Source organism: Miniopterus natalensis, chromosome 16 (genome assembly GCF_054644295.1).
Source record: "Miniopterus natalensis isolate mMinNat1 chromosome 16, mMinNat1.hap1, whole genome shotgun sequence".
In the NCBI taxonomy this organism is placed as follows: Eukaryota; Metazoa; Chordata; class Mammalia; order Chiroptera; family Miniopteridae; genus Miniopterus; species Miniopterus natalensis.
This window is the reverse complement of record NC_142096.1, coordinates 3,197,638-3,212,774: the sequence shown is the minus strand read 5'-3', so window position 1 is coordinate 3,212,774 and position 15,137 is coordinate 3,197,638. Positions and strand designations below refer to the sequence as shown.

The 15,137-nt window shown below is 46.0% G+C and overlaps 1 long non-coding RNA gene across 1 annotated transcript in view; it reads left to right on the top strand.

Moving 5' to 3' along the window:
- The window catches only part of LOC107534138 (uncharacterized), a 65,827-nt gene extending 53,726 nt beyond the window's left edge, over positions 1-12,101 (top strand). The window contains exons 4-5 of the long non-coding RNA XR_001602937.2: positions 9,996-10,245; positions 11,746-12,101. This is a non-coding gene — a long non-coding RNA (uncharacterized LOC107534138). The remainder of the gene's footprint in view (positions 1-9,995; positions 10,246-11,745) is intronic.
- Positions 12,102-15,137: the final 3,036 nt, after the last annotated feature.

Here is a 15,137-nt window from a genome sequence, read left to right as displayed (position 1 = left end):
TGGTTGCTACCCTGCAATCAAAGTAGGTGTTTGGCTTTGCATGGCCCATGTGTGGGGCCGGCCTCACTGGTGTACCACCTGACCAGTCCCACAGGCCCCCACTTAGAAGGACTGCGTTTAATTTAATGCTCCGCTGTTACCTTATTGAAATTCTTAATGATTTTTTAACAAGAGTTTTACATTTATATTTTGCACAGGGCCCTGCAAATGAAACAGCTGGTCTTGCCCACCTGGAGAGGGTGAGTCTGTCTCTTGGAGCCGTTCTTCAGGAGGGTTACTTGCTTGTCCTGCCCCCGCATGTTAACTGCAATTGTCACTTCCATTGATCAGTTTAGATACCTTTTTGTAGCACAATCTGAAGTAACTGGAAGATGTAGTCATGTAATAGTGAAAATACAGAATCTGGAGTCAGAGAAAAGCGGGTGCAAACCGAAGTGTAAGCACATACCGAGGTTCGGACCTGAGCACTGTTCCCAGCTTCTTTGGGCTGTAGCTGCGGGACCACTGAAGGCAGCTGTGCGCCTCCTGCTCTGCATAAAAGCTTATAGACACAGCCAGGGGACAGCGTGGAGCTGCGCTGGGCCCTTTGTTGCGTGGCTCGGCCATCTGGCTTGGCACACGCATTTGTAATTTGCACAAAGGTGCTCCATAGGCTAGAGGTAGCCCTGCCCCGCTTTCTCATTTTCGAAAATGAGAACAGTGCTCGCTGGCTACAAGGATTTCAATAGCACATGAGGTGTCTAATTTAGGAATCACTTAAGACCCGTCAAACCCTCTTCTAAGTGTTTACACTCAGAACTTTGAAAAGCTAACCAAAATGTTAGGGGATACTTAAACTCATACAATGTTCTGATATTAATTAACTAGTTAAGCATCCCTGGGTCTATTTAGACCTGTTTACCCATGACCAACGCACACACGTCTTAAGTAATAAGTAGCTACATTGACTGAGAAACTTGGGAAAACCCTTGGTTGCTTTCTTTGTATTGTTGTGCCTGGAAGGCTCCTCTATGTTTCTCCCTGGGACCAGTGTGCCTCAGGATGGGTGTTACTTTTGTAAAGTTTCTATGATGATGTCACTGAATAATCAATTCTCTGATCTGTATTCCTCGAAAGTCCAGTTTTCCAGTAGTTTTCATTTAATATGGTATTTTAGTTAAAGCATAAATGAAGTCCTAAGAGCCAGGCGGTCCTGGGTTTAAGTTTCAGCTTTTATTAATTTCCCAAGACTGCCATAACAAATTGCCACAAACCAGGTGGCTTAAAACAAAGACATTTATCCGGACTGGTGTGGTTCAGTGGTTGAGCATTGACCCATGAACCTGGAGGTCACGGTACGATTCCCGGTCAGGGCACATGCCCGGGTTGCAGGCTCGGTCCCCAGTGGGGGGCGTGCGGGAGGCAGCCGATGGGTGTGAGCTGACCGTTCAGCATGTGGCCTGGGTGCTGGCTGACCATCGCCACCGTGGCTCTCAGTGTCGCAGGGCAGCGAGATGGCAAACGGCCGAGGGGTAGAGTAACCTGAGGCACCGGCGGTTGAGATGGTCTCTTGTCTTCCTTAGTCCCAGGGTGAGGTGTGATGAAGCAGAAAAACCCTGGAATTCCTATTTTCCTCGCTCCCCAGGGATGTGGTCAACAAGAAATAGTAGCTTTGCCTGAACCTACGCCAACTATGTTCAGTTGGACCACAGCATAACTTAAATGATTAAATCATAATAGTTTAAAAACTTCTGAGTGTATATTTCTTTCCTGGATGATGATGGTTGATGGAGGACTGAGTAGAAAACTAAAAATAAAGAGATAATATGGGTGACAGATTACAAATACCAGGGATTGTCAGCAGCACTGATATGTCCTCGGTGAATTTTTCATATTTTATTTTTACTGGATAAAGGAGCAGAGGAAAGAAAGGGGAGAGTTGAGGAGACAGAGACACGGGGGTAGGGAGATGCCCAGAGGAAACGAAGACATTTCCACTTGGAGTGGGTGCTTTCCGAGTGCTGACTCATTTTGATCGGTTATTAGAAAACTCATATTTTCTCATGAATGTGGAAAAAAAAGTAAATGTAAAATTTGCTAATTTATTCCTAAATGTAGCTAAATTCATAAATATTTAGACATTTTCTGTAAAGCTTCTAATTTATAACCTTTACATGAATCTGTAATTTGGTTTAAAAGCTTCTAAATGCAGTAGTAATAATGCCTATAAATATTCACATCTCTTTTAAAAATGTTCTTCAAGCCGGGAGGAGAAACTGTGAGTGAAAACCGTCTTCCAGGCGGATGTTTGCCTGCGTGAGTCGGGACAATGGACTCACGAGATAACGTGGAGACGATGGTTTCAGCCTGTTGCTTGGATAATCAAAAGCTCTTCATTAAGGGTAATTAGAAAAAGTTACATGTGAAACTAAGAAGAAATGAACAGATTCAGATACAAAAATCGAAAATCAAGACCTGAGAAAAGTTGGACTAAGATTTCTAAAGGCACGGATACTACCAGCTGGAAGAGTGAGCCCTTGAGTTAATCTTCTTGAGGCTTGGTTTTCTCATCTGTAAAATGATAATACATTCTTCATAGTTTGTTTGTTTTTTAAATTTATTAACAGTCAGGCACTCAACCAGCAAACTCCTCCCTCCCTCTCCCCCCGCACACGTGTGCACACACGTGCATGCGTGCCCTCCTGTCATGCTTTCTCTCCCAACCTCTCAGCTCTGCTTTCCCAGGCTCACATTAGCCCTACACATAGTGACCCCGGTAGTTTGTGTTCCCCAATGATTCCACCAAAGCTTCCCTGACAAGCTGTTTTGCCCTTGACTTGAAACATTTGCCTGCCCCTGACCCTGTCGCCATGCCCAAAATAATGAAATATCGCCCAGCCATGTCTGGGCCCATTCTCACGACGGAGCCAGGAGGACTTGGGGTCATGGAAACGGGGTGGAGAGCATTGGGCCTGATGGCGGTGCTGGCCACAGAAGAGGGGAATAAATACCGAACAGGCAAGAGCTGGAGAACCTCTTCACATGAGGTCGGTGGGAAGATGAAGCAGCCCGAGGACGGCCTCGGCGTCGTGTTCGCCCGCAGCGGTTCCGGCTGTTGCCATCATAAGCGCCCACTTGCTGCTGTTGCTGTATTTGCCTGTGGAGAAGAGACGAAAGGGGCTCAAGTAGGACACAGAGAACATTGGAACAGGTGTTCCCTCTGAAAGCCGTGTCCAGCGGCAGGGTAGGGAAACTTTTTGCCTGCCAAGGGCCATTTGGATATTTATAACATCATTTGCGGGCCATATGAAATTATCAGCTTAAGAGTTAGCTATGAAAAAAGCTCCTAGATTTATTGAATTTCGAGTCCTGCCCGTAGTTGCCTTGGCAGGGCCAGATCAAATATTTCGAGGGCTGTGTATGGCCCAAGGGCTGGACGTTCCCCACCCCTGGAAGGAAACCAGACGCTCCCTTTGATTCCACTAATAGCACCCACTGTAGTCACACGTGGCCTGTCCTCTCAACGCAGATCCGAGAGGCTCTTGCCTGCCTGTGCTGGCGGGAAGTCGGGGCACATGCCCACGGGCATGCAGGACGTTGTCAGGGCACAGCCACGGAGCAAAGGCTTGTCTCCAGCGGTTTTCCTCTGCCTGCTGTAGATCCCCCTCTGTGCAATCTAGTTCCACGTCTCTCGGGTTGGGCGATGCGTCAGGGCTGTGAGGCAGGAAATGTTGATGCTTCAAGGCGTTAGCTGCAGCAAATTAGGGAAATATTCCTATACCTTCCTCAAAATGTGCCTCGCTGGGGGCCAGACCATGCTCCTGAACCCTTCCGACTGGTCTGCTTTCTCTTTGGTGCTTTCTCATAAGACATAGTAGCTTATGTTTATTTGTTGGTTAAATTAGCACCAAAATTGTTTCAGCTTTTTTTCTAAATACACTTTTTTTCTTCATACTTCAAGGAGATCCTTCTCCTGCCAATAGTCCAGAATTTGGTAAAGAATTCTTTGCCCCCCCAAATCCACATTTTCCATTTTATCATTTAAAAAATATTCCTGCTTTACCTTTAGCTTTCCCTACTGAACGCCTGTCGTCTTTTTAGTCTGTTCCCTTCAGACAGCTTCTAGCTCTTTAATCATTCTAGTTGCCTTTCCCTTGATGGCCTCTGCTGCTGCTTCGTTTTTGCTAAGGTGTGGTGAGCGGAGTCCACACATGCACACGTGTTGATGCAGTGATCGGAGAGTATGTGCCCACACCACAGGTTACCTGTTGACTCTCAACCCCAAATCATCTCCAATTTATTTAACTGAGCTGCTATTTCTAATATATCTTCTTGTTTTCCATTTTTATATATAAATTTATACATTTCTTAATGTTCCTACTATTGTTTTGGAAAGTAGGGCCACGGTTGGAGCCTAGCGCATAGGGTTATGTGGAGAAAATCTTCTACCGAATGTAGAGAACGTGGGATAGGTTTTGGCAGGTGGGAAGCCCTCAATAAGCGGTGACTAACATTATAATTTCGATCATTATTGTCACACTAGCTCAGCTGACGTTTGAGATCCCTCTTATGATGAAATGAGTTTCTGAGTTGGACATGGGCCCTTTACTCGATTCATTCCCTCTTAGATTATAGTCCTGAAAATTGGAAAATTGTGATGTGCAAAGTGTTTGCATATAAAAGTAGTAAGGAGTGTTTTTCAGACATTGATTTGGCCGAAAAAGTGGCACATAATAAAAATAAAGAATTGGACTTCGCTGAACTCAAAGAAGTAATTCAAAGAACAGAATTATAGAAGCAACCAGTTGAAAGTCAGTCAAGAAGTTGGCATAGATTACAAAATATTGGTCTTGCCTTTAGGTTTTAATTTCTTTCATAATATAAAAAGTGTCCCTTAGGCACAACGTAGTCTTTCTTGGAATCCTTATTTTAATTTTGTATCATTTATATTCCTGGAATAACAGCAAATCTGCTGATTTCTTATAACAGCAGGAAAAAATTGCAATTACAGTCAAAATTAAAGTTATTTTCTAATCTCATGTTTATTAAGGAATGAGAAACTTTATGGTCAACACAGCACATTTTAAGTGTCAAGTGCTGAACTTTTCTATGCGATTAAATGACAATCTTCCATGAAAACAGTGAGCATTTTACGGAATTCGTGCTGTTTGGCCTGTTTAATATAAGTTGAAATAATTCTCTGTGTAAGTACCATTGCATGATGCTGTCTGCTGAGCTATTAAGATATATTTAGTAATTCCATTAGAACTGCACCCTGAGCAGGGCAGAGCATATGGAAAGAAGTTGGTGAAAAACTGATTAAACATTTATATCAAGTACATTTTGATTTAACTCACATAAATAATTCATTTTTATGTTTTCTTTCTTTCAAAATAAACCTTTTTGACACCTGCTGTGCTAAAAATAATGCTAGCATGGCTGTAATAAAAAAAAAAATCCTAAAGCTCATAGCAATGACATCATCTGGTGCACAGGCAGATACTAAATTGTCAGCACATTGTAAAGTAAGACTTGGCATTACTTATTATTTATTTAGTGCCTCAAAAACATACCCTGCTTGGTGGAAAGTGGAGCACCTGGCTGAATTTGAATATAGAGTTTGTCTCAAGAAAAGCTAAATATTAAAAGTCTCACAAAGACACACAAGAAAATATATGAGAGAGACATGATGCCGAATTCCATTTTTCCCCGTTGTGCATGAGAATTAGGCTGAGAGATGAGAGTGAGTGAGCTAAAGCAAAGCCCCCGAGAGGCGGTAGAGTCCTTTTAAAATGGGGAGGGAGAGATATAGGCAAGGAGATCACAGATGGCCCACTACCTATGGTCACCACGTCATCCTAAAACAGCAATTCCCAAAGTAGGAGACAAACGCCACTGCAGGCAAGAGGGATGTTGCTGGGTGGCTCACGGGCATGATACTTAATGGCAGTGAAATCACATCGTCAAAAAATTATTCCCTTTAGTCCACTGTCAGTATTTTTGGGTGAGTCTAGGAGAAATTTGTACACTAGAGCTCCTCAACCCTCGCTGTCCTTTCCCACAACCCCACTCCATGTCCTTGTACGAGGGGACAAGAGGCCTTCCGGGCAGTGGCCCAGTGGATAACATCACCCGACCGAAATCTGCTAGCATTCCTTTATTCTAATTTTACTTACACAAGGCAAATATGTTTTCTATGCACAGCATGATACAAAAATAACTTTTAAAAGTTCTGGCAATACTATGGATCGAATTAATGAAAATAAGAGTGGACTATAGAGGCAGCCCAGAAAGGGGACACGTTTAGACAGAATTAGGGGACGGACTTGCAAACCCAGTGCCCCACGGCCGGCCGAGGCTGGCACGGTGTACCACAGGGAGAGCTTTCGGGTGAGTGAGGAGCGGACCCGCTCGGTTCTTGCCCCGTGGTGGCCGAAGGATAAAGACTGTGGCCGTGGGCAGCCTGCCAGGCTCCCCTGAGGGCCACGCGCCAAGAAGGCCTACTTACTGTAGGGCTGCTTGTTGGTGACGTCCCTTTAAAGAACGCTTATTTATTCCGGGGGAAACCCACTGCACCACCACAGTCAGTACTGGAAAGAGGACCCCCCGTCTGGCACGCGCAAGCTCAAGTGGCACCGGCTTAGCCAAATATTTGTAGGAGCGAATTCTGTTGAGGGAGCTGACTCAGCGGGTGCGTTTCCTTCCTAACGTAGGAGCAAAACGGGGCATGGCCACTGTCGCGTCCCTTAGAGCGTGGCGCTGGCCCAGCTTTCTGAACGACGCTGACTCGGCTCAAGGGGACCGGCCGCAGTGGGCCACGGGGTCCTCTGAGCTCCGCCAGGAGCACTTGGCCGAAAGGGTCACCTGGGCAGTGTGGGAGCATCGCCTCAGGGGCGCCGGCCGTAGAAAAGCCAAAGGAATAGGTTACGTTTGTCACTTAAGGTAACTCTCCTCCACGCTGGCGAAGCCGAGGCATGTTTGCTTTTTCAAAACTTGCAAACGGTAGACGGGCAGAAGCGAGCGGACTATGGATGATAGTCCCGTCGGTCAAGGAGGAGCACCGGCTGTCCTCAGTTACACATGTTAAGAGGAGAGTGTGCCCATCTTCCCTGCAGGGCCTAGTTTTTAAAACCCTCCCGTCAGTTAACATTCCTCCTCGGCTGTCGCTGGGGATGGTGAGAGTGTTCGGGCAGGGGGTGCAGGGGGTTCAGGGGGTGCAGGGGGTGCAGGGAACGTAGGGTTTCACATGAGGTTTCATTTCGTTTTAAAAATGAGCAAACATTTTCTTCAATCATGGTTTCCATGGCTTCAGAGTTTCCATCTTTTAACCAGTTGCCTGCTTTTTAGATTGTGGCGGTTTCTGGCTTTTTACTACTCTAGGCAAGAACGTCGATCACCGCCTCACCTGTAACCTCAGGGCCGCAGACCCGCGTTGGCCGGCGTCCCCAGGGCGCCACCTGCCCAGGTCCCTGCCCCGCAGTGAAGGATCCGCCTCTTTCCACCAGCAGCCCACGCGTGGATTTACTGTTTCGTCTGCACTGGCTCTTGTTTGTCTGTGAAATCTTTCAGTTACATTTCAGACTAAGAAGTGGTGTAATTGTTGGTGTTGAAACGTGAGCGAGGACATTGGCGAGCCGCGGTCAGGGAGCTTCGGCTCGGCACTGATTAGCGGGCACCCTCGGGTGGGCCCCGGGGCCAACCGCCGGGGCCACGCTCTCCGCTGGGCGCCCTGTACATGCTGCTCCTTTCGGACCATAAAGTAAATGTTCAACCTGGCGCTCCGCTCGCTGATCTACATGCCAGAAGTAAAACAACCTATTCTGCATCAGCCGTCAAAAAGTTGGTGGTTTACACACTGTCTACAGGTTTCTACGCAAGCTAATGAGTGTTTATAGAATGAAATCGTCTGTCTTCATTAGACCAGAATTAATCATCCTCTCCACAAATAATTCTTCCTTGGTCCTTATATGTCTACAATAATATTGACGACATTCTGCCTTGCTGTGTAATTCTTTGTGTACATACATGTCTTATCGCTTCTTAGAAATCCTATCTAATTTATCTGTGAATCCCTCATGGTGGGGAGCTGAAACGTGATTAATGTTTAAATAAACTCATTTATTTATTCAATGCATATTTACTGAGCACCTGCTGTATACCAGAATCATGATAGTCCCATTACAGTCACAGGAACAAATAAAACTCACTCAGTTCCTACTATCGTGGGCTTTCAGGACTGTGGAACAAATAAATATTAATTAACTATATAAGTATTTATAGAATTCCAATGAACTCAAGTGCTATAAAAGTACCGGCTGCAATGAAAACATAGAAGAGGGCAGGCCTGGTGGTAGGGGCAGCTATGTGGTTGTGGGGAGCCAGAAAGGAAAAGACGTGTGAAGCCTGTTGTTGGATTTTTATAAAAGGCAGTGTCCTTGAAACAAGAAAAGTAACTAAGTTTGCTGCCATCTCTTCTATTTGCATTGAAACAGAATGATCAATGAAGTAGAGTTACCTGATGTTCTTTCATTAATATAATTTAACTAGTATATTTATTATAATATAATATATTTATAATATAATTTAACTAGTATAATTTAACAAATTCAATTGTACAGTATTTGTTATGTATCAAGTACACACACACACACTCAACGAGGTGGATGGCTCTGTTTTTACGAGTCGGGGCCTCTCCTCCGAAGCTTTCTCTGGGCTCCGGGATCTCACCGGACGCTGACTGCGTTCTGATGAGGGAATGAGAACGGTGGTTTATCAACTGTCCCATTTTGTTGGGTCTCCTCAGTACCATTCTCGGGCAGATCAGAATCTTTGAGTGAGGAGGGAACTGGAAACTGTGGCCCATCCCCAGGATACCTCTTGGACTTCATAATTACTCCTTGGCAGTTTCAAACTGAAGCACATCTCTGACCTGTGCTCGAAGGGACTGGCATCTCCCAGCTCCTTCCCACTCAGCGAACAAAATCACTACCATGGACTCAAACGCACGCAACGTCCATTTCATTTGCACAAATTTCGTCACACCCTCTGGATGCAGACAACTTCTCCGCTAATGCTCAGTGGTGCCTTCTGAGCGTCTCAGCATTGCTCTGTACCTTGTCTTGAATTTAACTGATGGAAGGAAATGGGGAGTTTTGAAATAACATAATTCTGATAGATTTGAGACACATGATCTTTCCTTACATTTTTCTATGTTATATTTTCAGGCTATTACTAGGTGTGTGTGTTTTTCCTTCACAAAGTAAAATAATGCTTTTATTAAAATTATATGCAGAATATACCTTTGCCCTAAGTCCTTCTGCATGTTTATCTTATTGTATGATCTGTTTTCTCAGGGAAACATGGTGGGGGGACCACTAAATTGGGATATTAGCTTTTATGAAGTTCATTAAATGACTGTGAGTAGAGAATCAGGGGAGAGAAAATTTGGCAGACTTCTTACTACAGAGGCTGAAGTTGCTGCCCAGCTCTTCAGAGAGAGTCTCACCAGTAGTTAATTTTGTCTTTAGAAATATATTGGTCACTACAGCTGAACAATCTTATCTCCCCTTCATCACAAATGCATGTAAAACAGTATATTCACAAATCAATTCATCATTGCATTTTTTTTTTTTTTTGCGAGGGAAGTCTTGTCTGACCATTATATATTACCACAGATGAAAACCTGATGGTAACAGACATGTATAGATTAATCTTTATTCTCTGTCTTGGAACGGCATACATATCAATATATCATATCAAATAAAAAATTAGTTCTTCCAACCTCAATCCTTTATTGAAGGTGTTTCATTTCAAGCGTGTTTTGCATGCATATAGTATATCATTTAAAATCAATTTCAATGATTATCAAGAGAAAATTTTAATATATCAGTACCTTTATAGTATTACAATTTTTTTGTCTCAGTGACTTGAAATGAAAATTGTACAATATTCAAAGTACTGTCATCTTTATTTTCTTCCTTGATTCCTACAACAATTCTGGAATGAAAACAAAATAGATATTAGAAAGCGAAGAACCTGAAACTCAGAGAAATTCAGTGTTGTCCCCACTGAGAACAGTTTTAGCAGCTCAAAAGAAGATTCAGATTTAAATGAAGGCCTTGGGAACATGTAGTGCTTCTGTCCGCTGACCGACTGAAGAAGCCATCAACGTGCAGGTCTTGCAGGGCCTGAATAAGGCCCATTCGAGGAGAAAGTGAAACGAGCCCGAGTTCACCGTCCCTCAGCTGGCCAATGGAGATATTTTCCGTGAGTGGTTAACTAAACCTTATGTTGCCATTTTGGGTCTAAGTGATTTCAAAAGAACTTTGCCTGCTGGGGACTATTGATATTGATTTTGACCTATATGGAAAAGCTTGGAAACGGCAGAGTTCCTTGCTATCAGTCCCATCTCTAAAGGCAGTGAAATAGGAAGGGGAGACAAAGCCTGGACAGGGGAAACATGCCACTTTTTTGCTGTGTGACCATAGACAAGTTACTTAACCACTCTGACCTTTAGCTCACAGGGTTATGTTCATCTGAAGCGATAATGCCTGTGAATGAAGCCAGCACAGTGCTTGGCGGTGGGAAGGCACTCTAAAAGGAACTATTATTATTCAAATAGTGCTAATGAGTGTCTAGCCAGAGAGGTTCAGGGATTCCAGATGTACCGAAGCCACTGGGTTAATAGTAGCAGAAAGTTGTCTGAGAGCCAGGATGCCAGAAGGGAAGTAGGAACCTGATACAGAAACACTACCACCTCCCCACCCTGCTCCGACAGGTCTTTTTTTAAATCTTTAAACTCTTAATAAACACTAATTAGCCCTATGCCCTGTGAGACAGACTTGCTTCGAGCACCATGCTCTTGACGACGAAGCACATCTTCTGTAATTGGCTCGAGTATCACTGCCTGGCACAGCTGTAAAGCTTTTCTCACAGGCACCCAAGGCCGGAGAGAAAGCTGCAGGGAGGCGTGTTGGGCATTTAGACCCGAGCAGAGCAAGGACCAGAGGCCAGGCGCAGAAAAGCCCGGGTGCCTAGCAACAGACGGAACTGGGGGAACAAGGCCCGGGCCCCCAGGGTGCCCTTCCTCTACTAGCCCATCCCTGGTCCTTCGGTTTAGACCCCTGACCTTTCGCGTTGCAGGTCATGAGGTTCAAACCCTCCCCCGGCCTTTCCTCCCCCAGGTACATTGCTAGTCCTGCGGGTTAGGCTCCTTAGAGGGGGAACGAACATAGGGGCCGGAGAGTAGCCCTTACCCATGAAGACCCAGGACAAGCGGGTTTTGATGGCATCACATACATCCAGGCCTCAGCTGTGTTTCAGCTCCAGGCCCAGAAGAGCAGCAACGCCAGACAAGGGCCACCGTGGCTGACCAGGGCCAGCTGCACTGACTAATGACCCCCGCCCTGCTGACCAATCAGTGGAGACAATACCCTGAGGGGCCACACCTGGGAAGCTGATGAATATTTTATTGGGATCCTCTGGGGCCGCCCCTAAACTCCCCCCCCTTAAAAGCCCTTCGGATGGAGGAGCAGATACTGGGAGGTGCTCAGTACCTGTGAGTGAGTGAACCGCCCAGGGACCTGCAGGAGGGAACTAAAGCTCCGCTTCTCCCAGCTCACCAAGAGTAGGCGCCTTTTGTTTGTTTCTTAATTTATTTGTCATGTAGTTGACTTGCTTTTATTTCTTTCCTTTTTAAGGGTTTGGAGCCTCTTTGTCTATAAAATTAGAGTAATCATAATCTTTGTCTCATTTTGAATTGCTTAGGTAAAGAAATTCTGACAAACCCTTTTCTAGAGCAAGTTCTTGCTGAACATTTTCCAGGTATGTGCCCATTTAAATATTTACTTGGAAGTGTCTTTTGTTTTTAAGAAGCTTATTTGGAAATTCTGAGTGCAAATTATGGCTGTGTAATTTATTTGGACAAAAGCAAGCTGGTTGCCGGGTTACTGTTTTAAATGGTCTTATAAAGTAGTGCTTGGTAATACCACCTTAAACCAGTGTTTACCGTTCCTGACAACTGTCCCTGTTATGTGCTTCAGAAGTATTTAGGTTGGATGTGGTTTCTAACCCCCCAAAACCCATCGCCCCTCGATAAGTAGGATTAGATGACAGACGGACGTATTTTCTGCTCATAATACACATTTACGTATATGAGAGTGAAGTCTGGCCAACCGGATGAAGCTTCTTTATGCAGACGGGTGCTCTTCTTGCCTGGAATATTTCCTTTATCGGAATCATACAAGGGCTACTTGACACTTTTGAAAATGCTGTCATATTTGGTTCTGCTTCTTATAACTTTCAGAGTAGAGGGCCAGGAACACGACAAGAAAACCAGCAGGTGCTGCGCCCGGTGTGCAGGTGGCGGACAGGTGTGCCAGGCTCTTGCAGCTGCGTGTCTCTGGCAGGCGTCTAGGGCTCCTCAGCTGTGCTCAGAGCCCAAAATAGACCCTTTTCCTCTACTCCGTTTCCCGACTCACCTCAAATGTAATGGGATGTTCCAGTTAAAACTATTGCAGCTTGCTTTATTTTTATGCTCACAAAGTCACTCGGTAACGTTTACATGCAAAGGAATAAATGCAGATGGCGTGGTATCTTCTCCACCAGCCCCAGCGTGCATGGCCTGTGTGCCTGTTCTCTGCCACGTGTTGTTTTTTTTAACTCTTGGTATTCTCTGAATCTCCTTTTTAAAGAAATCTCTCTCCTTTCTGAATCCTTTAAAAAAGAGTTGACGAGCCCGGCCAGCGTGGCTGAGCGGTTGAGCGTCGACCTATGAACCAGGAGGTCCCCGGTTCGATTCCCGGTCAGGGCACAGGCCCGGGTTGCGGGCTCGATCCCCAGTGGGGGGCGTGCAGGAGGCAGCCGATCAATAACTCTCATCATTAATGTTTCTCTCTCTCTCTCTCTCTCTCCGTCTCCCTTCCTCTCTCTGAAATCAATAAAGATATATTTAAGAAAAGAGTTGAAGAGAGTATCTGCATTCAAAAGTTTTAAAGTCGTTTTGGGAAGTTAAGAACAATTCCTTGGTGGTTCCCCCCCTTATAGCAGAGTCTGCCTAGTTAGTCACCAGCTGTTTGCCTTCTCCTCTGGGCCCCATGTCCCAGCCTATGTCACGGGTGGGGTGGCTGTGGGATTGCTCTCTGGCCATAAAACGTGGGCAGTAGTGATGTGCCCCATTGCCAGGCCCAGGCAATAAGATCCCTTGCTTCACCCTCTCTACTCTGCCCCCTGACTGCGGGGCAGGTGTTTGGGTCTCCGAGGCTCCCCATGGGAAGAGCCTGAATAGAGTGTCCTGCCGACGACCGTTGGGCTATGACGTGAGCAAGAAACCAACTTGCATTGTGTAAAAGCATCGAGGGTTGGAGCGGCTGTCGGGGGTTAACCGAACCTGAGAGGCGCAGCCTCATTAAACTCCGTAACCCTCACATGCTCGTGAGCCCATGAACGTGGCACCGCGAAAGGAAAGCGGCCACCAGCAGGGCCGCTAACACGCAGCCTCAGGGGGACGGTGGAGCTAAACCGGAGAACCTGACTCACCGGCCTGCCCCTGTCCCTTTGAGACGGCCGTGGTCGGACAAAAGCCCGTGTCACCTTATCTGTTTTGTAAATGCGGCGCAGATCTCTCCAAAGTGCTCTTACAGACGGCCGTGCCCTTTAAAACCACACACGCACTGGTGATTTTGACTTGTACCGTGGACACAATTCCACTGACACTCTTCCTGCCTTTTATATGAGAACATTTTCTCTAAACTGAGAGGTTATATTTGGCCTCGGGACCTCGGGAATTTCACAGGCTTTTGGGGTCACAAGACATGTTCGCAAAAATTGTGTCTCCTGGGTTGTGTTCGTTGGATGTACTTATGATCCTTTGCTTAAACTTAAAAACACGTCCGAGAAACAAAGCAATCAAATGTAGATTTGGCAGCGGTTTCGTTAATCTGATCACCAAAGCTGGAGAAACCGGGTGATTCCAGCTGAAAATGAAAACTCACTTAGAGGAGGCATTTTCAGGAGGGGCCACGAAGGACTGTCTGCCAGCTTGGAGGCTGTGGAGGTTCTGAAGTGTTTTATTTTCTTGGGAAGGACAGGTGTGGAAGTATCCCAGTACTTGAAATAACCTTGTCTCTCCCCAGGCAGCCTGGGGCAATCAGGTCCCCGAGAGGACACAGACATTTTCACTCTGAGAAGAACTGGCTTTAACTTCTAGCAGTTAAGCTTTCTCTCAGGGAGATTAAAAATCCCCGCTATCCCCTCCCTCCCCCCAGCTACAGTACAGCCCTAAAAATATATCAGCCACATTAGAATTGGTTGTCTTTTAGCACCTGCATTGGTGAATCTCCCAAGGCCTCTAAATTCAATTTTAAAAAAATTGACTGTAAAATTTTCAAAGGGCTCTGGGATGGGGGAAATTGAAGACTGGAATCCAAAAGGGCCTGTGGAGGAAACGGAGGAAATTTAAGCGGCCTTCTGCGTGCACAGCTGCCCTGTTAACGAGGCTGCTGCCCAGGAGCATCTGCCCAGGGCCCCCCACGCCCAGAGCGCAGGCCGAGGGCTGGGTACCTGGTGTGCGAGCCCCCACGGAACCGTCGGCGAGGCCGAAGGAAGACCCCTTCCAGCTGTAAGGAGATTAGGGAGCTTGGAGGCCTGTGAATGTTTTCCTTCTTTCTTAGAACTTGACCAGGCTTAGCTTTAATAAGTCAATCAACCCATCTGAGGCGGATCGGAGAGGGGATCCGAACGGGGCGGGGTGTTGATGGCCGGCGGGTACCAAGGGCCTCGCTGCTGCTAGGCAAGGAAGCCTTTTTCCTCCAAGTCTGGGGCTGCTCCACTGCGAGTGGCCCAATGTGTCCTGCAGCCTGTGGCCTGTGAGTCAAGAACTCTCAGCCCCAAGGCACTGTGTTGAACGTGAAACGAAACTGATAGCACCAGAGGTCGAGAGGCATTCACTGTTTCAAAACTGCTTTTTGCGCATCTGTTGACACAGTCGTGATTTTTTACCCTTCGTTCTGAATATGGCGCATCACCCGAATTGGCTTGAGGGTATTGTACCAACTTTGCCTCCCAAGAATAGGTGCCACTTGATCGTGGTGTATGATCCTTTTCGATGCATGGCTGGACTTGGTTTGCTAATATTTTGTTGAGGACTTTTTGCATCTATG